The sequence below is a fragment of the Micropterus dolomieu genome, linkage group LG10 (genome assembly GCF_021292245.1).
Source record: "Micropterus dolomieu isolate WLL.071019.BEF.003 ecotype Adirondacks linkage group LG10, ASM2129224v1, whole genome shotgun sequence".
In the NCBI taxonomy this organism is placed as follows: domain Eukaryota; kingdom Metazoa; phylum Chordata; class Actinopteri; order Centrarchiformes; family Centrarchidae; genus Micropterus; species Micropterus dolomieu.
In genome coordinates this window covers 17,367,848-17,394,517 of record NC_060159.1, presented here as the reverse complement: position 1 = coordinate 17,394,517, position 26,670 = coordinate 17,367,848, and the positions used below count along the sequence as shown (strand labels likewise).

General features: G+C 42.7%; 1 long non-coding RNA gene across 1 annotated transcript; it reads left to right on the top strand.

The window, feature by feature from the left end:
* The first annotated feature begins 12,171 nt into the window (after positions 1 to 12,171).
* Positions 12,172 to 13,685, top strand: LOC123978329. The gene is made up of 3 exons (XR_006826923.1): positions 12,172 to 12,295; positions 12,970 to 13,107; positions 13,315 to 13,685. It is a non-coding gene; the product is annotated as an uncharacterized LOC123978329 (long non-coding RNA).
* The last annotated feature ends 12,985 nt before the right edge of the window (positions 13,686 to 26,670 follow it).

The following is a 26,670-nucleotide window of genomic DNA, read 5'->3' as shown; positions in this document are numbered from 1 at the left end:
AACGTAAATTCGCACACCTCTCAGCTGTGCACACACACAACCCTCATCAACCCCCACTCCCCCGCCAGCTCAGACTGATATACTCACACGCTTCAGCTACAGTTAAGCTATACTCCCTAAAATGAGGCTAATTGTTTTAGAGGGGAGCTGACGTTCAGGGAGTAGTATCTCCAACGTTAAACAGACATATGGCCATGGCTTTTTTCTGTTTAATACCCATTATCCTTCTGCCCACTGACTGCCTGGCTGGAGCTGCCCAGACACACATACGACAATACTCTAATGGGCTTACACCCCATTGACCAATGCACATTAAAGAGACACAGGAGATGTACATGTTTGTGTTTTTCACGTGCGTTTGTGCGTCTTGTCATCTGATTTAAGATCTTGATTACCGCCGGCATTAATTGACACCACTTGTCACAACATTTCTATTGTCCTGTTGGACACCAGATCTGTATTCAACATGTTAGCCTTCCCATATAAAGGAAACAATGGCTGGTGTGTGTGCGTGTGTGTGTGTGTGTGTGTCTCCAATGCACCCAACCTCTGCACAAAGGCATGGCCGTCACCCATGCGCCACACTGGTCTCTGTTTGCCAAGAGCCCTGCTATCTGTGGGGGGAGTATGTGCGTTTGTGTGTGTGTGTGTGTGTGTGTGTGTGTGTGTGTGTGTGTGTGTGTGTGTGTGTGTGTGTGTCACCATCTGTTGTGGGGTCCAGTGCGGTCGCAGGTGCTCCGAAATGGTGTGTGTTGGGGTTATGGTAGGTAGAGAAGCTGTGCTCGATACAGGGAGGATATCAGGGGGTATTGGGGCAGAAAACATGGATGTATGTTGTGTGTGTGTTGTGGGGGGGGGGGTCAGTTCCTCGAGGGAACCCATTGCCCTAGCTGAGTAACATGCAGTCCTGACAAAGAGCTACAGTAATTGCAGAGCACATAGTAGACAGGGAGGCAAGAGAGGGAGGGAGGGAGAGAAGGGAGAGAAAAGGAGGCCTGAGTGTTTGATCAAAGTTTACCAAAGTCTGAGCAGATTTGCATACAGATGGTACTGTAGCCCGGCCCCCAGAATACCTTTCCCTCGCTTTATTTTTCTTCGACTCTCTTTCCCTCTGTCACACACACACACACACTGACATACACACACACTCGCACACAAATGTAATAGGGTTTCATTGAAGAATCCATGAATAGCCTTTCAAGAGCGTGGTCTGAGGAAGAAACGGCCTTGGCTGCACAACACAACACCTAGAAAAAGAAAGAAAGAAAAGTGAGGGAGAGTGCAGAAAAAAAGAAGGACAGATAAAAAGTGAGAGAAAGGCAATGATTAAGATAGGTGACAAGACAAGACAACAGGAAGAATTGTAACAATGGGGAAGACCGAAGAGAAAAAGCCTCCATGAAGCACTAAATATTTAAACACATTCACCTAGTACATAGTTTACCTTTCAGTAGTCATAAGATGCCTGATATAATATATCTGTGCTGACATCCATTCACTTCCTTCATTCATCCTTTCCCTGTCACATAGTCCATCCATATTGATGTTGAACACCATTGTTGTCCGGGCATTGAATAAGAGCTGTCCTCTAAGTAAGTTACATGTTTCTTTGAAGCCATTGTTTTGAGGAAAGCGTCTGGCAATTGGCCTGCTGTGCCAAGTGTCCTCGCAATGTGTCTGTCAGAGCCTGAGCTCCTACACAACATGACAACCAACAGTTAAAGCCACAAGCATGTCCCAAAACCAGCCTGAACTCGTTGTCAGCTGCTGCGCTGTATAACAGTATATTAAGCTATGAGCTTCTAGGGTTTAATGTTTGAACATCAACAGCCCTCTTCAATCACCGTGTTACACACACACAGTTTAGAGACACTCTGCGGTCAGCAAGTAATTTATAAAGCACTTTTCAAAACAGTAGTTAGAAAGTGCTTTACAGAAAAAAAAAAGATGATAAAAATGCAGGTACAAACTGTACAAACCACAAAATGTACACTTCAAAATCGAAATAAAAAGCCCAGGCAAACAAGTACATTTTAGTACTCTCCCAACAAACAATTTCTCACTTACCCTTGGTATAGCCATGTAGACTGAACATACAGCAAGGGTCCCCAGCCGGACTTGGACGTTGAAATTCATGGTTAGCACCTTAAATGCCATTAGCCTCATAGCACCTGTGAACCATTTTCATTCACCTACTTTCTTCCAAAAAGGAAATTGCCCCAGAAAAACTATTGACCACACGCTGTGCAAAGTAACGGGACACTGTTCTGGAAATAAAACATTGCTCTTGATCATTTTCAGATGATTTTTTTCCAATTCTGTACAACCAACCAAACTCCATTCACTTCCATTATTGGAGTGGAGGCAGAAAGCCCAGAGAAGTAAAATCTAAAAATCTGAGCATATAAAACAAAATCCATCTTCATGTCAAGACACCACAAGTGGTACATAAGAAGTAAGAGGCATGTCTATTTAAGGGGTAAGTGATTCAAATCCAATACAGGTATTTTTGTCAAATCTCCTCACAGTCCGCTAGCTCGCTGCTCTATGTGTACTGAAAAAAAGATCAGGTGTTTTCACACATCCTTGGCTCTGTAAATGAGAAACAACTAAGTGGATCAGACCACGCCACACTAGCCGGGAAGCAATTCCTTCATAAAGCAACTTCAACGTAAGAAATCGGGGACAAAATCCATAATCCTCATTTTGTGCAAACCACACCTATCCTTTTTCTTTTAGGTTTTGGACCGGGTTAGGGGCTCAGTGTCTTGCTCACAGATAGTTGCTTAAGCTGGATTCAGGCCCTTTTACTTTGGCATGGATGGAAACATTTCTTGTCATCCGGACTGAACCTGTGACCTTCCAGCCACATGTTTCAGATTCAGCCTGCTGTGACTGGTATGGTACTGCACAATTTATATTAGGTACCACCATCAGCATTTCATCACTATACAACAGCCCTGGTGCATACGGGTGGGCTATAAGATAAAGCATTTATTGTGGTCAGTATAAACAAGTTGTCCTATTGGAAATATTGGGATTCACACTTGCAGCTGGGCTTATTAATGTAGTTGCCATATGTAACAAACACATATCCTCTATGTTAAGGTGATCATTACTCTTCTAAAGCAAGTGTGTCACTGTGTGTGTGAGTCTGTGCATAAGAGCAAGTTTTTGTGTGTATGTGAATGCACACCCACACCTCCCTTTGTGTATGAGTGTGTATGTATATGTGTGCATGTATGCGTGTACTTGTGTTTATTTGGAGTAATCACTGGGGCGCTTCTGTGTTTGTACATTTGTATCGAGATTGATTCATGACTGCTCCTCCAGAGGAAACAGATAACAAATGGTTTTCTGGTCCAATAAACACCGTCTGCCTGTAAACCAAATTAGCCTAAACTAAACCATCCTCTGCATGCACCTTCAGTAAAAGGCTGAATGGATGGATGGCTGGGTTGGAGGCTGTCCTGTACTGCGGTGAAACTCAATGAGAAACATATTGATAGGGCTTGCAAGGGCTAATAGTGGAGTGCTGGGGTAACCTCGGGCCTGAGCAGACCTTCCAGAATCCCTTGTGGTTTATGTTACCAATCCCTCGTGGTTTATGTTTGAATGGGGCCACGTTAAGCTATATTTTTCAAAACTCAACACCACAAGGGTCCCCTTCTATTTTATCAGTCAATTATGTCGCCAAAAGATTGCCATAATGATTAGAAAAGTAGAAAAAAAGGAGAAAATGTGTGTTTGTGTGTGTATCCATGCTCCCTTATGATGCAACGGTTGATTTCATGGTCATTTGGGGTACACTAGGGGCTGAATAAGTGCAGTGTTTGATCATTGGAGAGCTTGGACAGGTCTGACCCTTGACCTTTTGCCTGCTAGAATGGAGACAGTGGGAGAAAGTGGGCTAAAGGAGGTAAACCCTTTTTGTAATATTTTACACACCAAAGAGTACGGATAATATGAATATTTATCAAGTATGTAATAGAAGTAGACTGGCACAAAATACATGATGGGGCCTTTTCAAGAAGAAAACTCTGGTATGGATAGGAGTATGTAGCTTATTTGCCTTTTTATTAACTACTACAGTGTTAAGATTAGAGGAGCACGTTTTTGAAAGAAAAATGTAGATAGGGTTTAACAAGTGACTAATACCTAGGTCGACTCCAGCAGCTCAGTCAGTCCATTCATTCATCCACTGACCCTCTCGGGCACGGCTGAAGCCTCAGTGATGGCTGTGTACACTGCAAATCCCTCTTTGCATGCCCCGGGGGGGTTTGCACAAGGCCTGGATTTTGGGCGAGGGCAGGATGTAGTGAGGTAGTGGAGGCGGTTGAGGCACATTTTGTCTGTTCAGCAAGAGTCTGCCTCCACAGCCCAACTAAGAAACAACACTGACTAGAAATGTACGGCTATTTTCTTTCTAAGGTTCTCTTTAAAATTTAGGAAACATAGAATATAAGAAGACATAGGAGATGCCGGAAATAACACATCTCTGACAGCATATAAATGTTTATGAATGGACCTAAAATAACATTTAATATCACGGCTGCTCTTTCCCTCTTTCTGCATCCCTGAGGGGTCAAGTCTGTTTGTCAAAATGTTTTGTTTTGTTTCTTTACCAAAGAAAACTGCTTCATGTGTCGTATGTGAATACTGATCCTGCATTATTAGGTTGATGCTTTCTTATCTTCTTCTGCTGTTTAAAATTTTAAATGTAATTGAAGCTACAATGAAGATGCAATATATTTATATAATTTAAAATATGCTTTGATTAGCTACTATGAGCCATTATATTGACTGATCACACTTCACAGCCATCATCGAATTACTTATAATCAAATTTAAATAGAACTATTTTTAGATTTTATACTCATCCTTTTAATTTAATTATATTTTATAACAGTAACAAGCCACTCAAGACTGTTCTTTGAAGTGATATCCTCCTTACTAATGCCTCTTACCTGATATAAGATTTAACCTCACTATCTCAAGGCTTTTTGCTCAGTACTTTCAGTATAACTGCCCAAATGAATACATAACACTATCAATTTGATATTTTAAAGCTTGAAGAGTAAAGAGGATCAGTCTAATAGTATGCAATCGTCAGGCAAAGAGTCTAGAGAGAGCACAGAGAAAGGTTATCGACGTTTCGGGGGCGGCCTTGCTCCTCGACAGTTATCTGTCGGTTTGATGGCGAGTTAGAGTGCGATGGGGCAGAGGACAGGGTCGGGCGGGGTGGCAGAATCCTCAGCAGGCGCCTCACTGACACATGTGGGACAGAGCTCAGTGGAAATCGGGTTAATGAATCGTAGAGAGAGGGAAACGGCAGGGTTACTCGTCTTTCAATATTTCCCCGTGATCAGTTGGACCAGCTCTCATCTGCACACCACCAGGAGCGGGAGAGACGGGGCAGTCAGTAGGTGGCACATGTGAACCTGTGAAAAAGATTTCAAACAACAGATCATAGATGTGTGTAAAACAAAGCAACTGCTACTGAAGTGTCATGGTCAATTTCTAATGGGAAAAAGATGAGTGTTCATGTATACTGTTCATGTGTACTGAGCGGTAGAGCAGGTTTCCCACTAATCAGAAGATCCTCCAGGCTCCATGTCGAAGTGTCCCTGGGCAAGACACTGAACCCCGAATTGCCCCTGATGGATGTTCCATCGGCGTATGAATGTGTATGAATGTTAGTCCTGTTTGAACACTTAGACTCAGTGTATGAATGTGAGTGAATGTGATGTAGTGTAACAACACTTTGAGTGGTCAGAAAACTAGAAAGGTGCTATACAAATACAGAGCATTTACATTTATATGATTTGCTGTGAATATAAACATTAACTATCAAGTTGAATATCTGATAGCTTATTTGATGTTTTAAAAATCTCTCTCTCACTAGCAGCTGCATTTTTTTCCTATGTCTTTGTCAGGGTGTATTCTCTGGTGGCTCTTTGGTCCATGACCAGTCCATTACAGGCTTGTCTGCCTGGCTGTCACTTCTCCCTGATGGATCAGTAAGCTCCAGACAGAACCACCAGTCTCAATTTTAATAACACCAGCCTGTTTCTGCTCTCAGACGCAACACAGATGCAAATTACTGCCTCTTATTAGATTGGCTAAAACCAGCCCACTACCCATCTACTCCCCTTCTCCTTGCAGTTGTTACTGTTCTTAAAGGTTGTGTGCTGATATGTTGAACTTGACGAAATGGAGCTTTTAATTACTGATGAAAATTTGGCGAATTAGGACAACTGACTCGCCCCCAATTCCGGTTGCTACACACACACAATACGCCTATCTAAGAGGATGAAATATATTAGCATATTTAATTGGTGGCTTATGCCCATCTCTTGTGTTTGACAGCTGTTGAGTCAGACGACAACATTGTGCGAATATGACTCAGTGCACACTAATCTAATCAGGGAAACCTTGGCTGGGGATTGAGTTAGCATTTTGGACATCCGTCAGCAAGCTCTCAGGATTACACAAACGGTTAATTATGGAAGAATTAGTTTCGGAGGGACAATGGCTTTGTCGCTTGTAAGGGTAAGGTAATGGTATTCAAAAGCCACAGGCTGAAGTGAACGAAGGCCCAAAGAACAACCCACTGTCCATAATGCTCAGGCGTGGCATTGATTACTTTAATTGGTGGACTGGGAGTGGACTGAACATCACTGGATTTGATTTAACACCCCCCACCGCCACCACAACACACATACATTTCAGATACAATCCACCAGTGCATTGGTCATCATTAGACATCTGAACTATCTGGAGCGTTCAGCCTCCATCTTGGATTTTACATCAACCTTATCTTACGCCTCCACCTCCCAGGCCTCGCCAGCACTTTCCAGTGTCCTCTAATCAACCTTAAAGAACATTGATTCAAAAACAGGAAAGGACTTAAGTCAGGAATTTTCAAGTTGCATGGCAAGGAAAATTACTTTGTTCTTAACACATATAAGAAAATTTGTAAAAGCCCTGTCACACCAGAAAGTGGCAGTGAGGTTAGTGTTTTAGCTTGTGAGCTAATGAGCTTGTGAGCTAAATACCCCACTAGCAAACTGGGAACACGCTAGGGCTATATGGTGCATTCCATTTACCTCGGAAGTTGGAGCTGGGAATGACGTCAAGCCCTAGTTGACATCATTCCAGTTAACAATTCAGAAAACCTCGCACGGCTAGCCATTGTTTACAATTAGCCAAGTCAGCCACTGTTACAAACGATGTTGATAAAAACTAATTACGCAGTATTTACGCATACTAAACACAGTAGCAACATGTCCACAGACAGCAGTTGGATAGTAATTTGTGAACGACAATTTCTATGAGACACAAATACACAGTAGTGCTAAAACAGAATAAATTACAGCTTTCACTAACTGTTGATACTCGGAGCAGCCATCTTGGATCACGAAGTCGGGGATAGTGCGGTTCTGTCGACTTTCCGAGACGGAAATCTGACTTAAGGGCGTTCCAGTGGAAATTCCCAACTGGGAACTTGGACATTACGACTTTCAAGTACAACTGAAATGCACCAATAGTCAGTTACAATCTCTGAGCTTCTTTCTATTTTCTCTGTACTGTGCAATTTACTCCACCACATTTTGTTGTCAGCACTTTACATCAATTCACTCAAAAGAAAGTAACTGTAAGGGCGGAAAGGCTCTCTGAGATCATTTAGCAAGCATTAGCTAAATATTATGACAAAAAGTTCATAAAATGTATTAAAAAGTGGCTCGAACAAAAGGTTAAAAGAAAATGTTTGCAGCAACAAAGCTAATAGCTATGATAGCTTTCTCCATTTTGGACTATCTGGCTCCCCATTCCCCAAAGGGTCAACACGGCTTGCTATTGCAAATTTGCATGTCACACAGTTCACCAAAGTTGAACTCCAAGTAAAAAATGTGGGTGGATTTAATTCGTCCCCATGAGCAAACACACGGGTCATGGAAATTCAATTGAAAATTATTTATTTTGCAGGGACATTTTCCTGGTTTTGATGCTTGGGTGCTGCAACCTTACAGCTACAATTACCTGCTACTGAAGGACGTGCAGTTCTGTCACACAGTGTTACAGGTAGCGCTGTCAGCGGAAGCTGAAATGGCTTGGCAGTTGAAACAGCTGCACCGATAAGACCTCACCCACTCAAAATCCAATCAAACAACAGGAAGATTTACTACAGGAAACGTATTGAGCACATATTTCCTCGTTTGTTCCTCACATTCTGTTGTCTAAAACATTGAGCGTGATTAATTTGCGTCATCGGGATATTCTTGGCACGCCACCACATTCTCTCTCACCGTCCTTCCTCTTTCGGGCACACACACACACTCACAGTTAAATAAGACACACACACCAATACAAGGACACATCCAAGTGAGTGAGCGTCGGGCATGCCATTGATGCACTGCTCTGCCTTCATCCATCACTGATAATGGCTGAGGACAGCTGTGTGTTCAGTCCCCCCCCCCCCCTTTCTCCATCATACCAGAAGCTTGAGGCGGACGGATGGAGGGGAGGAGGGGTGTATTTATTCTGCCTATCTCATAATCACACCCCCCTATTCTGTAATACTGTCCTGAAACCTCTACACCCACCTTCCCCCCCTTCACAACAGCTCCAACCCCCTCCTCACCCAAGAGAATACCCGCCCCAGGCCAGGCCCAGATGGCTGTGGCCCGCAGCGGCCTGCGCATTGCCACTATCTGGCTCTAGATTTACTCCAGGGCTGGAATAGGAACAAGTGATGCACAGCTGAGGTGCACATATACACAAACATGCATGCACACTCGTATTGACAGTCACAGACACAAAGACTAATGCCTTCATGTCCTGTTATGCATGCATTTCTATACACACGTTCACTTTCGCAGGGTTTCTTTCACACTCATACATGCATACACACACCAAACAGGGATGCACTGTTTAGACTGGAGTTAATGAAGAGACAACAGCTGATGTGATTAATTTCCACATGAATGGAGTCTGTCAGGGCTTCATCCTGATTTCACTGTGTTCAGCGTACATGAGTGGGAGTGGGCTTTCTATTTCTTTAAGTAGGTCGGCTCACTATGCACAAATTGCGAGTAGTGGTGGGAAAGGATGACATGTAATACGCTCTACTAGCCAGCTTGCTCCTTAGAACCTCTGGTGTAGTTTGGGATTTAGTGCCTTGCTCAAGGGAAGTTCATCTAAATTGCACACTGTCAGCAGTTTCACAGGGCCAGGTTCTTTGGTAAAAAGAAGCAAAAAATGTAGTTCCAATGAAAACACAATGAGGTTTGTGGGTAAATTCTGAGTAAGGGGGAAACTATTTCCGTAGATGTAGTGGAATTTGCTAAATGTAATGTAATCACCACAAATGAAATTCCATTCACCTTCATTGTGGAGGCAAAAATCTCTGTTCCATATAATACAAAGTATGATTCCCTAACAGTGCGCTGGGCATTCTGCCAATTCTTAGCCTCATGTTACCTTACATTAAAGTTCTCCAGACTACTCTGTGTGGTATCCAGATTAAAAATTTGGAGAAAAGAGTGTACTGGTATTGGATCGAGAATTAGGAGATACCCTGAGATAATATAATGGGACCGTATCAGGTGAGATAAAGTGGGATTGGTGCATCTCTCTACACCTGGGAAACCTGGGAAACTAACACCAAGGTAAATGAAAATATGTTTTCAGTCATTTGGGTGAGCCAACCCTTTAAAACTAACAGTGAGTGATGAGTCCCTACTTATTTTCAATAAAGCTTCTGCTGCCTGAAAGTGATGAAATCATTGAAATTTACCATCACTAAGCTGTAAATAAGTCTATTTTGGTCATGCTGAAAACAACAATGGCCTTAATGTAGTTAACTCATTTTCACATATTTGGGTCTAATCTGAAATCTAAACAGTCCACTGAGGTCAGTTCCAGTAAATCTCCACAGATGGCAAGCTAATGTTATTCAATTAGCAGGTGATGGGGAAGGATGGAACCTGATCCCCAACAAAACACCAGTCCAGCACACTCCCTTCTATAAAAGACACCTGTCAGAAACAAGAACCTCTTTTACCCTGGCTGTTAAAGAAAAGCACCCTCCTTGTCTCATCATCATTTAAGACTTAGGCGCTTCAAAGCTGGCCAGGTACAATAGCAATGAGCAGGCCGCCTTCAAAAGAACAGCACAAGTTATGGCGGGGTGGCAGGAGAGAAGAATAGTCCTGTAAATCATAATAGAGAGGAAAATATAAAAGACAAGGCGGAGAGACGCAGTTCACCTGTTCTCTGTAACATAATCACTTAACGATCCTCAGGGCGCATTGTAAGGGAGAGCACTCCTGTAGCTCGCGCCCTCGCTTTGTGCCCCACTGGAGCACAGAGATCATCTTCCCCCTCTCCACAGACCCCCTGACCTTCTCTCTGTTCCACTTACACACACACCCATCGAAATTACCTTTACTCCTCACAGATTAAGATCAATGTCATTCATCGCGTTTAGAGTATCAGCCTTTGATTCGGACCAGAGAAAGGGAAGGGAGGGCACATGGGGCACCTGGGAGCTGTGTGAGGATGAAAAAAAAGTCTTCCATTAGATGTGGATGAAAGTGGCTTCTTTACTTTCCCCTTGAGCTTGTGTGTCTTTTACGTGAAGGGTAGTTGAGCTTTGAAGTCACTGCAGGTTAACAAAAAGACACTTTTGCATATGCTACCTCATGCAAGTGTTTCATCAAAAAATGCCCCTCCAACATCTCTCTGGTCACTTCACAACCACAAAGGGTGTATTCAGACTGAAAATAGCACTGCATTTTAAATTGCATGTCTACAGGTGCAGGTGAGAAGGGGAAATATGAAACAGGAAGTCCAGATTGAAGGCCTACTACACAACCAACTTGTGAAAAAATCTATTACAAGTGTCAGTCCCTATGCACATTATTTTTTGCCCGCTCTAACTCCTGAGCCACAGCCACTCCACAAGTAGAAGTAGAAGTAGCACGATGCTACACCACACAAGCTACATCCTACCTGGACTGTGCTTGTGCATATTTGATTGGCCAACACAGTGTGGTGCTTAAATTAACTGTAGCAAAAGTGGAACCAGGATCAACCTTTTGCCAGATGACCCTGTTGCTTTTCGCCCCCACTGTGCCAAACCAATGGTCTAATTGAAACAAATAAAGAGCCTGTGTTGTTAGACACAGTCTTGGACCCATACTGTCTATTCTCTCTGTGATCAAGCCCGGCCCCCATTACCTCTGCTTCTCTCTGCTTTACCACAGGGATTCCTCTGTGTGTCTAGTCCTTGACCTTTGACCTGGCCCATAGGTAAGCTTAGCTTTTGGACAGCATTGACTCTTTTCTATAGATAGCTTTTTCTATTGAAGTTCCAAGCTCTCCTATCTCCACTCTCTCTCTCCGTTCACCTACCTCCCCCAACATCCCCACCCTTGGAGTCACCAGGGTATGTGACGGTCTAAATGCCCCCTATTGTTGACAGAATGGACCTTTTGTCCGCACCCCCTGTATGTGCTGACTAAGGGACATCCAGTGAGCCCACTTTTGAGTCCATCCAGGGGTATGAGAGGGTGTATACATAGGGTCAACTAAGCCTTGCAATGATCCCCCCTCCCAGAGTGTTTTAGGAATTTCCTGATTCAATAACTTTTTAAATAGCTGGCCCCCTTGCCTTTATAAACCTCCAACGGCAGCCACCCTCATCCTTGCACCTAGCAGGAGGACAAAAACTGGCCAGGCCACATCTGCACAAAAACAAGTACATTTAAATGTGTTTACATGTAAAACTTGGTTCTATCTTCACACTTAAATGCATAAGAGCAGTGGTTCACAAACTGGAGTGCAGGCCCCCTGTAGGGGCATAGAGGCACTGCAAGGTGGGCGTGGCTGACCAGGGGGGGAAATGGAGTGGAATTAAAGGCAGGGTAGGCAAGTTGTTTCTAAAACACTTTTTGTCATATTTGTTGAAACTCTCTATATACACCAATACATATTAAAAGGTTAGGTGCTCTGAAAAAGAGAGTATAAAAATCGGCTCTCTGTAGTCCTCTCAGCGCTGCAGTAAACACAGCCACTCGTTCATTCGGACTGAATGCAATGATTGGCTGGTTGACTGTCACTCTCCCTCGCTGCCATGGCTACCAGCCCTGCTGCTACAGGAGCTGCCCACGTGCGCGCACCTGGTCAGTTCTCAGACCAGACGGGCAAAACGGCTTATCAACGACGGTGACTACTGAGGTAGCCCAATTGGCTGAAGTTACACCGTGGTCGCTTCATTTCTGCTGGACAGGTAATCTGGCTTTTTTCACTTTGATGATGGTAATTTGTTACTTTCATCAGTAGCCAACATAGCTACCTACTTAACATACAGCTAACTGTAGCTACCTACTTAACAAACAGCTAACGGCAGCTACGAGTGCAGGCTGGTGGAGTGAGCCAGAGTAGAGATGATGAATTATATGTAACTTTAGCTGAGTTGGAAAACAGCATCGCAGCTGAGAGCTATGTTTGCCGACACTAACATTAGATAAGACACTGTAGGTGTAGACTGCGCCCGTTTAGTTATTCACCACCTAGGGTTATTGTTATACTATGTTTATACGTAACATTATTTTTACCTTGTATCAAATCTATTTGTGTGATGATCTTGTGTCTGCAAGCATTGTTTGACTGTATGTTACTCTGTTATATCTTGGAACAAGACATTTTTACAAATGTGGCGAAGTAGCTGTGTGTTTTTGTAGTTATGAGAAAGACATTTCAATGTTAGTATACATAAACAACGCTGGCTAAAGTTCCCCAAGTATCTGCGTTTCTGTTATATAAGCTACTTATATAGTTTGACATTGTTCATAGCTAAACCTACTGGGTGAAGACCTTTTACTGTAATTGGTGCTGTTATGCCACTATTTATTTTACTAGAAGTAAAAAATCCTGTAAGTTTGATTTCTACTGTGCCCTCAGGTCACCTGCAGATTTGGAGTCTTTCATAGCCCTGCTGTACTTCTCACCAGTATAAACTGATTGGACCATGCTGGCTGGCCTGGATTACAGCCACCATGTCCACAGTCCAGCCAGGAGAAAAGCTGATGACACAATTCAGTATGTTGCATTTTTATTACTCCTGTGCATTTTACTCAATATAAGTGATGAGTCAAAAAAAATGATACAGTATGAGGAATACAGATAGATGGTGCTGATTTATTGTTGTGATTATATTTTATGTGCTAATGCTAATTACTGTATAAGAAAACAATGTCAGGTATTGCAAACATTTCACTTAGCTGATACTCCTTTCTGTGTTATCAGGTACAGCAAGGTGTACTACAAAAAAGTCCCGGAAGTGGAGCTTGTACTCATTGAAGTTGGAGAAGGACTACAGTTACATCGCAGACCTCCACAGTGCCATCCTCCTCCGACGGTTGTTAACTACCGAGGAGCTGCCTAGAAGCAGAACCAGGAGACCTGATGATCCCCATCAACATGGGGTTCAGTCAGGTGTCCCTGCCCCAACTGTATTCCAAGATACAGCAAAACGTACAACAAAAAGTCATGTGGTTAGTTTTGAAATGTGGTAATCATGTCAGAGAGGTGATTGTGATATATTTAATCGTCTCCACAGCAGCGATATGATGCTACGAGTAAAGTCTGAAGTATCTTCATGATCAGTCAAGATACATCTGGACACACCTTGTTTAAAATGATCTATTTGTGATATAGATTGTAGTTTTAGTAGTATATATAATAACAATAAACGTGTTATACCACATTTGGATGTTATTATTTCAGACATAAGACATAAATGTAGTTGCTTGCCTGTTTTGCTGCAAGTGTAAAGAAAAGGCATTTATCATTTTCAGTGTTTTATTTAAAAAAGAATAAAAATATTCTCCAGAACAGGGAACAATATCCTTTGTATTTTCTCTACCGTCCTGGGCATAAAACAATGTACAGGTATTCATCCACACAGTGGATGGAATTATTTGTGTAGCAGTTAGTGACATTACATCTTACACCCTGCTAGGATTAAACCTCTGTATTGTCTTAGTGGATCCGGATAACAGTTGTATATCTTCCAGAAACAGCAAATTAGTATCACGACTCTTTGACTAAGTGCTCCACACACTGCAAACTGTCTGTATGCTGCTTGACTGAACTGTCCGTTACTCTGACCTGGGTCTGGAAGATCAGCCATGTGTGATCCACAGTGCTCAGATTCTGGCCTGTAAAGGAATATATAGTTGTTAGAACCCCAAATTGGAAAGATTGTTGTAATAGGACAGAACATTCATCAACATGATCAGATATTTTTACTGAACAGGGGTTTGTTGTTCTCTAACAGGACTTCTGTGTCCACATTACACACCAGGTCAATGTACATGACACAGATGAGCAGAGCTGTGGTTAGTTGTTGTAATCAGTAAACAATAAAAAAGTAAAAATAGTGATGGATTACATCTATAGCACCTGTTGCTAACAGTTAGCTAGCCAGCTCGTTACTGATTAAAACTCGGTCTTTTTAAACCTATCCAATATTAACATGCTAGCTAGACAGTGAGCACTAACAGCCGGGTTAGTTGTTTATTTTCATAATGAAAAAGTTAGATGTTTTCTTACCCCTGATGTGAGCCTCTTTACCGCGCTGCTCTCCGCTTGTCACACTGTGCTCGTCCTCCAGCAGTGTCGGCAACCCACGTTCACATGTTTTTGGGGTGTGGCTTTAGAAGGAGCCCAGAAGGGAGGGGGTGGGAGTTTCTCTGTTGGATACTTTCAAAAATCCAGCAGTTTCTTGCTAGTTTCTCAAACTTACCTACCCTGCCTTTAAGGTGAACGTGATTTATGTAGGGAAATAAAAAATGTTTGGTGATGCTATCATGCTAACATATTATGTTGCCAGAAACTAGAAGCAGAACATCCTGGCCCTTCCCATAGCAGTTTAAGATCAATGTCATTCATCGCATTTAGAGTATCAGCCTTTGATTCGGACCAGAGGAAGGGAAGGGAGGGCACATGGAGCACCTGGGAGCTGTGTGAGGATGAAAAAATAAATGTCCTCCAGTAGATGTGGATGAAAGTGGTTTCTTTACTTTCCCCTTGAGCTGGTGTGTTCTTTACTTGAAGAACAGTTGATCACTGCAGGTTAACAAAAAGACACATTAGTAATTTTTACCTCATGCAAGTGTTTCTCTATTTTTTCCAGCTTTATCCACATTAGCGAAGACATGACCTTAGATCAGCAGAAATGCAGACTAGACTCTTAAGACCTTTTCACACATGCATTCCATGTCCCACATCCCATAGCAGTGATGAGACACTTGTTCACAAAATATACCAGCGAATACTTAAGCAGTAATGTTTTATGCCTTGAGCATGCAGCTAAATTGCTGAATGTTCCATATTTATACAAGAACCCTTGAAAATGTCATAAAAGGCAGTAGAGGCTCCATATGTAAAAGCATATTAAGATATAGGGGAGGAGGGTTAAAAGACAGATTAAAAAAAAGATAAATAAGAGAGTTAGGATCTGATCTGGGATTATCACTTTATTTCTGTAATGAAGATCTGCACACACAGCAGTTTGTGGACCCATAATTAATCTTTCTAACATCCTTTTTTTAATAGACTTCCATTAACATGCTTTTAAAAATGGTGCTTTTAAACAAGGCCTAATTCACTACATACACGAGAGCCCACATTAGTGCTGAATTGTATTTACAGGCCATCCTTTAAACAACTCCCTTGAAAATGTAATCCGCTAATGTATCCAAATCACACGGTTGTCCTGGGCCATATATCTTTAATTGTACGTCGGTCCACTTTAACAAGAGTCAGATGCATGCTAAAGACTCCTCTACATCAAAAAGCTGCCGCCCGTATCCTCTGTCGTCACAATGCTGCCGTTTCACCACCCATGTTCATAAAACGCACCCCCCCCCCACCAACCCCCTCCTTTCACTTTGATTGGGCTAATTGTGTTTCCTGCTGAATGCAGTAAACTTAGGGGAAGCTAGGAAGTGCATATGCATGTACCCTGGAGCGTCCATACAAACTCAAATTGACACTGTAGGCGGCTTTTCGAACAAGAGGCCATTAGAGACAATAGGCAGGCTTGTTCACTTTCTAAGGGTCCAATTTACATGGCAGTGGCAGGTACTAAAGCCTCTTCAGCACTATGGGCTATGGAATCCTCTTCTGATACCTCTCCGTTGGTCAAGTAATGGAAATAGATCACCATCTCTCAGTGGTTTAAAACATGACGATCAATTTGACCATATATCTATGCATGTATCTACTAAAGTGTCTTTGACCAGAACCTGTAACTGAGCCTGACCTTTGACCTGCTATTAGAGGAAGGCAAGAATTATCAGGGGGGAAAAGAAAACATACTTTTTTAAATATCGAGAAAGAGATAGTAGTGCTTCACATTTCAGTAACGGATGGTTGAACTGTTACACAAGTATAAAAGAGGTTTTTGAATATAGCGATCCAACATCTGGCCCAGCCGGATCTGATAACTCAACGGTTTTCACCCCAAGAGCCATCACGAAACCGCACTGCGGCCGTCTTTGTTATCACAGCCTGTCACTCTTTTTTCTCTACATCCCTCTCTTTCTCTTTGTCAATCTGGGTGAGCTCCTGTTGACCCGAGGGTCTGTGCGGTGAGAGTGTGCCACACCGGACCACTTCAGAGCCCATCCCGAAACCACACCAAACTTCCTGTGCAATCAACGGGTGTATTTCTCCTTCTCTGCTCTCTCTCTGTCTCTCTTTATCTGAAACCTCATCCCTCTCTATGCTGGTGACCTGGTCCGTGTGCGCTGCGGCCTTGGTAGAGTCAGACAGTGTGTGACTGAATGAGAGGGAAGTCATATGTTAGCAGTTTGAACCTACAGCCCCAATTAGAGGCAGCTGTTGCTGCGCCATAGCACCACAGTGGAGGAGAGGGGGGCTGAATTTATGGTCTGCGTCTCTGTGGCGACCCCTGTTTGATGTGCAGATAATTAGGAAGTGAATGGCTTCCTGTGGGTTGCTGCTGGAAGGGGCAGCTCCATAGAATAATAAAAAACATAGAGATAGGGAGAACAAGGAGAGGAACAGCTGAGAAAGGATTCATATTGAAGTGGTAGCAGAGTCAGGTGGTTTGCCAACAAAAAATCGAGGTTGTCTACTCTTTATAGGCAGTACCACTGTGCAGCCATTCCACCTTGTAAAAATGTGTGTGCATGCTTCAGTGTGGGGTGCATCTCCTCACACATGACTTTGCATGCTGACACACTTGACCCCTGTTTTTTTTGTACGCGTCTGAATTCAGTCACATTCAAAGACTGAATCAGTCAACGCCCGGACTCAGCTTTGAGCTCCTCTTCTCTTCGCATACCATCCTTTGACTCACACAAGAACACGCCCGTGCAAGTTAGCAGCTCAGAACATATTTACAAACTTGGCAAGATGAATTAACAGTCCAAGTGGTAGAAGAAACACAACAGATCAAAGAACGAAACTCATGTCCCTATAGATGTAGGAAAAAAATCCACTCACATTTGTCTAGACATGTCGATTCAAACAACTTGAATAATCTTCTGTCAAATTTGTACCATGCGAGTTTCTGCTAAGAATACCTTTAAAGCTTTTCTCAAAACCTTGGTCTTAACTCGAATACCATTTAGCTTGCTCCATAGCAACGCTTTTGTTTTTCCACTTGCTTCATCACCACCTTGCACGTCATTTCAACTTTGACCTCTTCAGCCTGAAGTCATGACCCTCACTCATTGTCTCCCTGTTTCCCCAAAGAGGATCCAGAAATCTAATCTGAAAAAAAGGCCTCTTCAATAAAAATAAATAGTAAGTGATTCCTGAGATTCCTTGCAGTCAAGAGTTAAGTCAGTCAATAAAACTTTCTAACAGACTCCGCTGGTCACTGTATGAGCGACAATAGGGCCAGATTGGGATGCTCGGTGCCTTTTGTTTCACTCCAGCTTTTTCGGTGAATGAAACACAATAGAAAGGAATGCACTGGTTTCTGCTCGAGTGCTAAACCCAATCAGGACGATAACAATGTGCTTTAAAGGACTGAGAGTCTTTAACTATCCTCCACAGCATTAGAGATTAGCGTGTTGCGATCCACTCCCCCCTGAGGCTGGCTATTCGTGTGCAACGTAAGGCCAACACTAAACAACAACAACACACACACACACACACACACACACATAAACAAACTCACACAGAGAAACACAAATCCTCCTTCACATGGTCTAAATGTATCCATCTGGTTATTCAGTCAGCTGATTACAAATCAATGAATAAACCAGGTGGGTGTGTTAAGACATCGCTCCGTCACCATATGCATGGGAGAGTGTTCATATTGTTAGATGGGTAAATGAACAAGGGGGTTGCGAGCTGTCAACACACATTATCTTAACCTTTGTAGACAGGGATCAAGTATTTGGCTTTAAGTTAGAGTTTGTTGTAAGTAGGATTGAGCATCAAATCCTAATACTTGTAGTGGCTGAAACGTTCCTGGATTATCAAGTATGAAAGTGTCAAGTATTGAAAAGTTGGCATCAAATACTCAGATTCTTAGGTTTGTTTACTTATTATCTGATCAGATATTAAATCCATTAATTAATTAATGTCAGACTTGTTTTTCCTTTTAGGCAAAGTGCATTCTGATATTAAATGCAGCTTATATAGAATCTATGTAGTATGTAGAAGACAGCAATGTGTCATGATTAATGAGTAAATGCGTCATTAATAGTCTACATTGGAAAGAAACCATTTTCATGACCTCTGAGTGATTTGTCAGATATTTGACAATTACTTTTAACTGTTCTTTGTTAAGACTCTTCACACGCATGTTAATACACAAGACAGTTTTTAATGGCAAAGAAATGTTTATTGTGTGAAATCTTCGAGGGGACTACAAATACTTTTAATGTGCCCAGATAGGATCTAATGTGGGATGGAGCCACTTTTTGATACAGTACAATAATTATTCTCCAAACAAGCCTTAATGTCATGAGTATTGTCAATCAACTCGTTGTTACATATTACATTAAGGCATATTTCAAATCCTGTGATTGTCCCTTATAATTACTCTTGGGAGGTTGAGTTCGACACTAAAATGTTCTGTGGAGAAGAATGATGCTTGATCCATATCTACAAATGTAATCAATTCAATGTTTAACTTCACAGAGTCACAGACTTCACTGGCTCTCTTTTAAATCAGACATCTATGCACCCTGGCTATACAATATGATGTCATTAAGGATGGAAGGAAGATCTGGGTTATGCAACTGAATGCACACACATCACATTCATCCCATTTATCACAGTCAAAACACGCTCTCTAACCAAGGACCCTCGCAGCTCTGCCCTTTTCACAGGAATGCAGAGAAAAGGGAAAATATTCTGATAAGAAGCTGTTTTCTTACGGGCAGCCAGGAGGCGGTGCGTCATATCTTGTTATGCTTAGCATTTGTTTTACTCTATGAGAACATGTGATGTGTCTGAGCCGGTATCTGCATTCCCATTACGACATGTGCCACGGTGCCATGAGAAAAGTATGCCTGCCTGTTTGCCCAAGGAAAAGATCCAAAACTTTCATGAAGACGTGGTGGGACACGGAGCTTAAAGGACAGGGATGTGGAGCATATGTATTGTGCCACGGGCCCTGATACGCTTTACTGCCACTCCATGTAATTAAAAAAGATCATCAACAACAGACCTCATTTTCACCCTCTCTTTTATTCCTCTTTCCTTTTTCCATCATTTCTCCTTTTTATGTTGAAAAAGCATTGGCCCCTCCCCCCTACGCTGCTCTCCTGCTTTTCTGTGCCGAGGGTCACTGACAAAAGGAATTGTGCAAACGAGCCTTTAAAATCCCTAAATGGTTGTGGTCTGTGCACAATGGGCCAAAGAATGTGGTGCTGGACAAAGGCTGGCCCTTGCCCCACCACTACGCCCTGCAGTGATGGATCCGAACGGACGCATGAACGTGGGCTGGATTTGGGGCTGCTGAGGCTCCACCTCGCCCCCCACTGGGCCAACCAAAAGGGACAGGCCTCGGGGATACACTGGAACCCCAGCCAAGGGCCTCAAAACAATCAAGAGCCGCTAACTAGCCTCGCTATCCATAGGCCTTGATTGATATGGGAAGCGCATGCTTGCCTCTCCATACAGCACTCTCCATCACTATTTATCATCCTCAAAGCCTGAAATTATTCCACTTTTCAAAGCCAACGCTACAGATTAGATGTGGGTAGCCATTAAATGCTGATTTTATGTACATAACAGGTTTATATTAGCCCTAAAATCATGTTTTATGAGCGTCCAATATGCCTCACAGGGATATAAGCTGTAACGAATTGCAGAGAAATATGAAAGAGCGTTGGTGAAATAAGAGAATGAAGGTATAGACAAATTATAATAAGTGTTTTATTAATGGGGACAGCCCCCCTCTAGGCTAATAGCACTAAGGAAAACGTTAATTTGCATGGTTCAAGGATATGGAAAATGTGCTCTGACAACCCTGATTAAAGCTAGAGTACAGGATGGTGCTTTGAAAAGCAGTCAAACTTTACAGGCAAATTGAAAACAGATTGGTCAGGTTATAGGAGATGCTCCACAGTTGTCTGAATGTACTAACAATTTCTAAAGAATTAGCTGGAGGAAAAAGTGCTCAAATGCAGTTCTGTTATTTGCCCGTCTAGTACTCAATCCACCCATTACATACATTCGCTTTTTCCTGTTCAGGATCAGAATAGATCCCGGCACACATTGGATAAAAGGACAGAAACACCCTAGAGTTGTCAGTTTACCTTCCTGTCTGTGAACTGTGGGAGCAAAATCAAACACCTTAAGGAAACCCACACAAGCCTAAGTGGACTAACCACTGACCCAACCCACTGCCCTGCCATTCCTCCAACAAAATAGAGCTTTAAAAAAAATAATAAAGCAATATTGGTTAGAAGAAAAACACACACAACAATACATGAACATTAGCGTTATGTAATCCATATCCAGGATGCAGCTGCAGAGCGGGGGCATCCTTCAGGAGTCAGATTGGCAGCTGATTTCCTCCATCTCTTTGTTCCTCAAAACAACCAGCAAGAACCGTATTTGGTTTTCAATAAGAACACGATCATTAAGCAACACAATCAAAAGTCCAGGCTACATAAAAGCCATCAATTTGTCAATCTTTAGACCCTCCAGGTCACATCTGATTTGCTTATTGCGGCCCGTGCTTATAAACACACAATAATGTAAGTACTGAATGTCTCCAAAAGCCTGCAGCTAATTTCAAAGAGATAAAAGGCAATAAACAACAATTTATGGGTCTGTAATTACAGCACAGCAGGGCTGGAGGATAAAGGAGAACTCTTTGAGCTTGGGGTGATATTTTGATGCACTCTGTCCTATTATTTACCTCCACACAATGTCGAATTACATCTTCTTGGGTGTACAGGACTGTGTGACTGTTTTACTAGCTGGCCTTCAAGCAGTCGGCTGGGTTTTTGTGTGCGTCTGTTCTGGAGGGCTGTGGTTCAGTGTGCCGTCAAAACAAGTTATAACATCACTCAAACAGTTTTATATAAGTGAACCACTGACTCCATGTTTGTGTATCAGCGTCTATTGCCCACATTTACAGCATTTTTCTCGTGTCTTCTGTTGATCCAAGACTGCCCATGACATTGTGATCTGAGTTGTCAAGTCTCGGTTTCAATCTATTCAACGTTTTGTTCTTGAAAATAAAGTTTTCCTTCCATGATTATCAGACAAAACAAGCCAAAAGTTATCTTATAATATAAATCCAAACAACTAGTCAGTGAGTTCATATGGATCAGACCGTTAAGCTTCCTGAATTTTCTAACTGACCTGATCGCTCTTTCGCACACACACACACACACACACACACACAGGTATCACACTCTTTTTGAATTGTACTGCTCTTTTCCCTCCCTTTCTCTCACTCTATTACACTCTTTATCTCATACACAGAGCCCTGGAAACACACTCTCTTTCACTTTCTTCAATTATCCAGATAATAAGCTGTAAAAGTTATATTAAAACCTGATCTTCCTGCACTGCTCCATTGGAGCCTATTGTGATAAGACACCGCAGGAACAAAAGAAAGCCGGTGCAGTGAAGATCTTTTGAAGTACTATGAGTATTATTGCTTTTTGTAAGTTGCAGGCATTTACTGTAAATGAAATCTGGATGTAGATGCAGCGGCAGCTGTTTGACTCTTTATCAGTATTGGATGGTACTTATACAGCCTTGACATAATCACACGTGTTTCAGGGAATCTAATGAAAAGGTTTCACACACCTCCTGTTTGTATCCAGTAATAGCCCGAGGCCCGTATTACTCACAATAGTGGTATTTTCAAGTCCTGACTTCATATCCTGCACGCGTTTTTGTCTTATTTGACTGGGGGCCCCGAAACCTCTTGGAGCATGCACCCCAATCTATGTAAATCCCCTATACATACCTCAGCTGGACTTGGAAGCACGCCCATTACATAACTGGCACAATTGCTGCGAGGTTCAGCACACCCAACGCAATCAGAGGTGCCGCAGAACTGAGAAGTAATCCATTGCTGTTTAATTTTTAATTCAGGACAATGCCCAAATTCATTCATTAAAACCATGAAAACAGAGGTTACAATCTGCTCTGTTCATATTCTACAAACTTTCCCCTTTGGTTAACGTCTTCTTCCATTCACTTCTAAGACTCACTCACGCACGCACGCACGCACGCACACACGCACAAGCACACACACACACACACACACACACACACACACACACACACAACCCGTCCCTGCACTTGTTTTATTGCTTTTGAGTGGGTGGTGTTAGTGATACCTCTCTGATTCATACTACTGTTTGAAGTAGGATCTTTTTTCCAGCTGTGCACATGCCATTCACCCAGGTATCCACCCACAGACATAGTAATTCTGCTTTCCCCCCACCTTCCACTTTGACTGGTAATGGGTTTTAGAATGTGGTAGAAGACTGCACTTGAAAAGATTGCCACTAGCATCTATAAAAGCAGGATACCAAAGGGAAAGAGAGAAAGCGCTACAGGCTGACAAAGGATGGTTTGGAAAAAAAAAAGATTTTGTACATGTTAGACAAAGCTGCATACATAAAGCGAAGGAATGAGACAGAAAGGACCAGCAATGATCTTTGGTCATGGTTGAAGCTTGGGTTTGTAGTTGCTGGTTTACTATAAATCAAGGGTGGTGAATTTATATGGTGAGACCAGGTATCAGGCGCCCAGCATTCTTCTTTGGCAGAGCATTGAAGCCTGACACCCAGACAGCGATCCTACATGGTACCTGCTAAACAAGCCTCAACAATTTCCAGAACTCACTTTTATGAAAACACCAGGACCATGGTGATCTTGGTCATGTCAGACCATGTCCACAATAAGCCACGCAATTGACTGAGCCTTCCATCCACACTAAAGGCTTCAAATGAAGTGCTTTTCAGATCATTGAACTGCAACTGAAACCCCTTCGTCGTGCACCTTCTTGATGCTGGCACTGGGGGGACTGCAATAGATTTTTTTCAAACTTTAAAAAAAATTGAAAATCCAACAATTGTGACTGGTCAGGTGTGTCAAGATGAGACGACAGGCAGGATTTCTTTTCTCTCCAAGTCCACTTTTTTAACTCTTCATCCAACTATGTATTTCTGTCACAATTTTCATGTGAAGACAAGAATGTCTGTGCCCACTTCTGTATGCACAAATTCAACAAATTTTGCTCCTCTCTTTGACATCAGGCTAGTAACCCAGCCCTGCTATAAATGTTTTTGCCTTCAGACATGGTCAGATATCCTACAAACTTGTTTGTTTTGAGAATACTGACCACCATTTTTAAGGAGGATTGTTGTTTAGTTGTCTTAAGGCCAGGTTTTGCCTAAATAGAATTAGTAGAATTAATAGAATTACTTTGTTTGACATGTATGATAAGGCAAGTGTTTATAGTTGTTCCTATCAGCTATACTCGAGGGCAGGGCACACATTTTTAGACTTATTTGTTCCCACAAAAAGGGACAGAATTAGATGTATAAAGAATGAGAACCTTGAGAGAGAAGTTCAAAACTTGCTTACTTTTTCAACTCAGCACATCTGGCCAATCGCTGCATGAAGTGGCCGTGCTTGTTGTTTAGAAATGTGCAGAAATTGTCTAAGGCAGCCCCCCTAATTCCGATGTAGGACAGGTATGTGGCGAATTGTGTATATTTCAGTATGTGTTATGTATTTTTATTGGACTGTCCAACTAGCACTTGTCTCAGAGTATCCTGGCGCATTAATTGTGATGTGCCTGTCCCACTACTTACCAAATGTTGGCTGTGGCTGTTTTTGTAGAACCCAAGAAAAGGAAGAAAATATTTGACATCTTTATGAAAATTACCCAAAAACACTAGTGTGAACACTTTTTCTAATACTAATGTATGAGCCTGTTCTGTGAGTACATTTTGTACATCTATTATACTTGTCTCGGGTTGTCCTCGGATATGTTTAGATCTTTTACAAAATGCAGGGACTCGTCCTCCAGCCGAGGCTCAGTGCCACTGGAGGCCTCTGTAAAGAGGTACTATAGCTACACGCTATTAATGTTAGCCACACTCCCCAACAAAACAAGGAACAAAAAGCTACACAACACCCTACTCATTCCTTTAACCAAAGTCACACCAAGAAGGGTGCAGCGCAATAAATTAACGTCTGATTAAAAATGGCCGTCTCGCCCGCCAAATTGTCATCAAGTGGCACCATTGATACGGGCAACAAAACCGGGCACATCACCAATCACCCGCTCAATGAGAAAAGGAAGGAGCTAAAAGCAACATTCTTGAGCAGGTCGGTCTTTCATGAGCTGGATGGGGGGGGAGTGTAGATGCTAAGGTTCTGGGGTATATAAAGCGGGGTACATAGGACCCCACAAAGGGGGGAGGGGGCGGGGTGGAGGAAAGGCCACCCTGACAGCCTTGGCGGTGCAGGGTTGTTGGGGTTTTTTTTTTGACGAGTGTGGGGGTACCAGAGGTATGGAAGGCAGAGGCTGGGAGGGGGTGTTCCCCCTCTTCAAAGCCTTTCCGCTGGTTCTGGGGCCCTGTGGATGGAGAATGTAAGTGGGGGGTGCGGTGAAGGGGTGACGGTAAAGGAGAGAAAGGGAGAATTAGGGAGCCCTCTCTTTGTCTATTGGCATCGGGGGGGGTTCGGTTAGACACTGAACGCCTCGGGAAGATTAACCAGCCAGGCCCAGTCGGAAGCTGAAGGGTAGGTGGGTGGGTGTGTTGGAGGGGGGGATAATGGGAGTCTGCTTTGTTTCTGGTCCACGATAGGATGCTGGAGAGGCGAGATGGAATGTAAGAAATGGAGATTGATTGATCGGTACAGTGGATAGCGATGCAGGAAGGTTGGAGAAAGGAGGGGCGGAAGGGAGGATGTGAGTGCTAAGCCGCAAGTCTCTCCCTGATTCTCAGGCGGCGAGAGAAAAGAATCACCAGTCGGCAGCTTGAATTTTTGAAATATGGAGGAAATAAGGCGCACAGGAGTTGAATGGTGGGAGTGAACAAGAGTGAAAACTGACAGAAGTAAAAAAGAGAAATGGGGTGGCTGTTACGGTGGAGAGGAAGGAATGGGGGAGGAAACTATTGGGGTGGGGGGGCTTCCTCAATACGGATTAGTGCAGCTCCACAGTGGGGAGAGGGAGGATGGGGTGAGAAGGAAAAGGAGGGAGGAGAAGGATGAAAGTTGGGGTGGGAGGGGAGGGTGAGAATGAAGAATTGCCATTCGCTTCACTCACTTCACTACACAGGAACAAAGCATGATGGGAGGTACTTGACATAACACTCTTCCAGGCCATGTTGGTGTATGTGTGTGTGTGAGAGAGTGTGAGTGTGTGGTGTCCAGTATCTCAAGGGGAGGCCAGGACATGTAAAATTTGGCATTAGAAGACTGTTAGTATATCTGTTTTGGGTTTCAGAGACCTTCTTTTTTAAAAATATGGAGAAAAGACACATATTCTGCACACAAGTCATTATGGTGTTATGTTGAAAAGGTGGACCAGAAATAGTTACTTCACTGTCAGAAAAAGTTTTGCTTTCATAGATTGGATACACTATAGATGTGGATCCACATATTTGGTGTCAAATAATGCAGGTATTGAAGAGAAGGCAGAAGTTGGTACAGGTTGTTCACAAATGTTGAAAAACATCTAAAAGGTGTGTTTAGGGCACAAGTTGACAAAAGAGGCAACAAAGGTGCTCAAGAAATACATGTTTCATATTTCTGCCAACCAAAACTGTTTGTGGATCATGTTTAAACAAACAAAATAAAACATGAGTACCTATATGCATGTTGATTTTCTCACATTCTCATACACTTTCCTGTTGCAGCTTAAGTTTTTTACATGAGAACCAAACTACCATAAGAAACGAGGAGCACTAATCAACTCAGAAATACTGTTTTAGAAATGACCTCTTAATATCTCTTTCTCTCTCACAGCATCTTTGAAAATCAAAGACCAAAAATGTATGCAACAGCTGAGAGGAAATTAGCGGTAGCACTTAGCAGCAGCAACAACAGCAGTGTCTCTACCTGCAGCTAATTACCTGAGGCAGACTTTCAGAGCCTCCATTAAGGCAATTAATT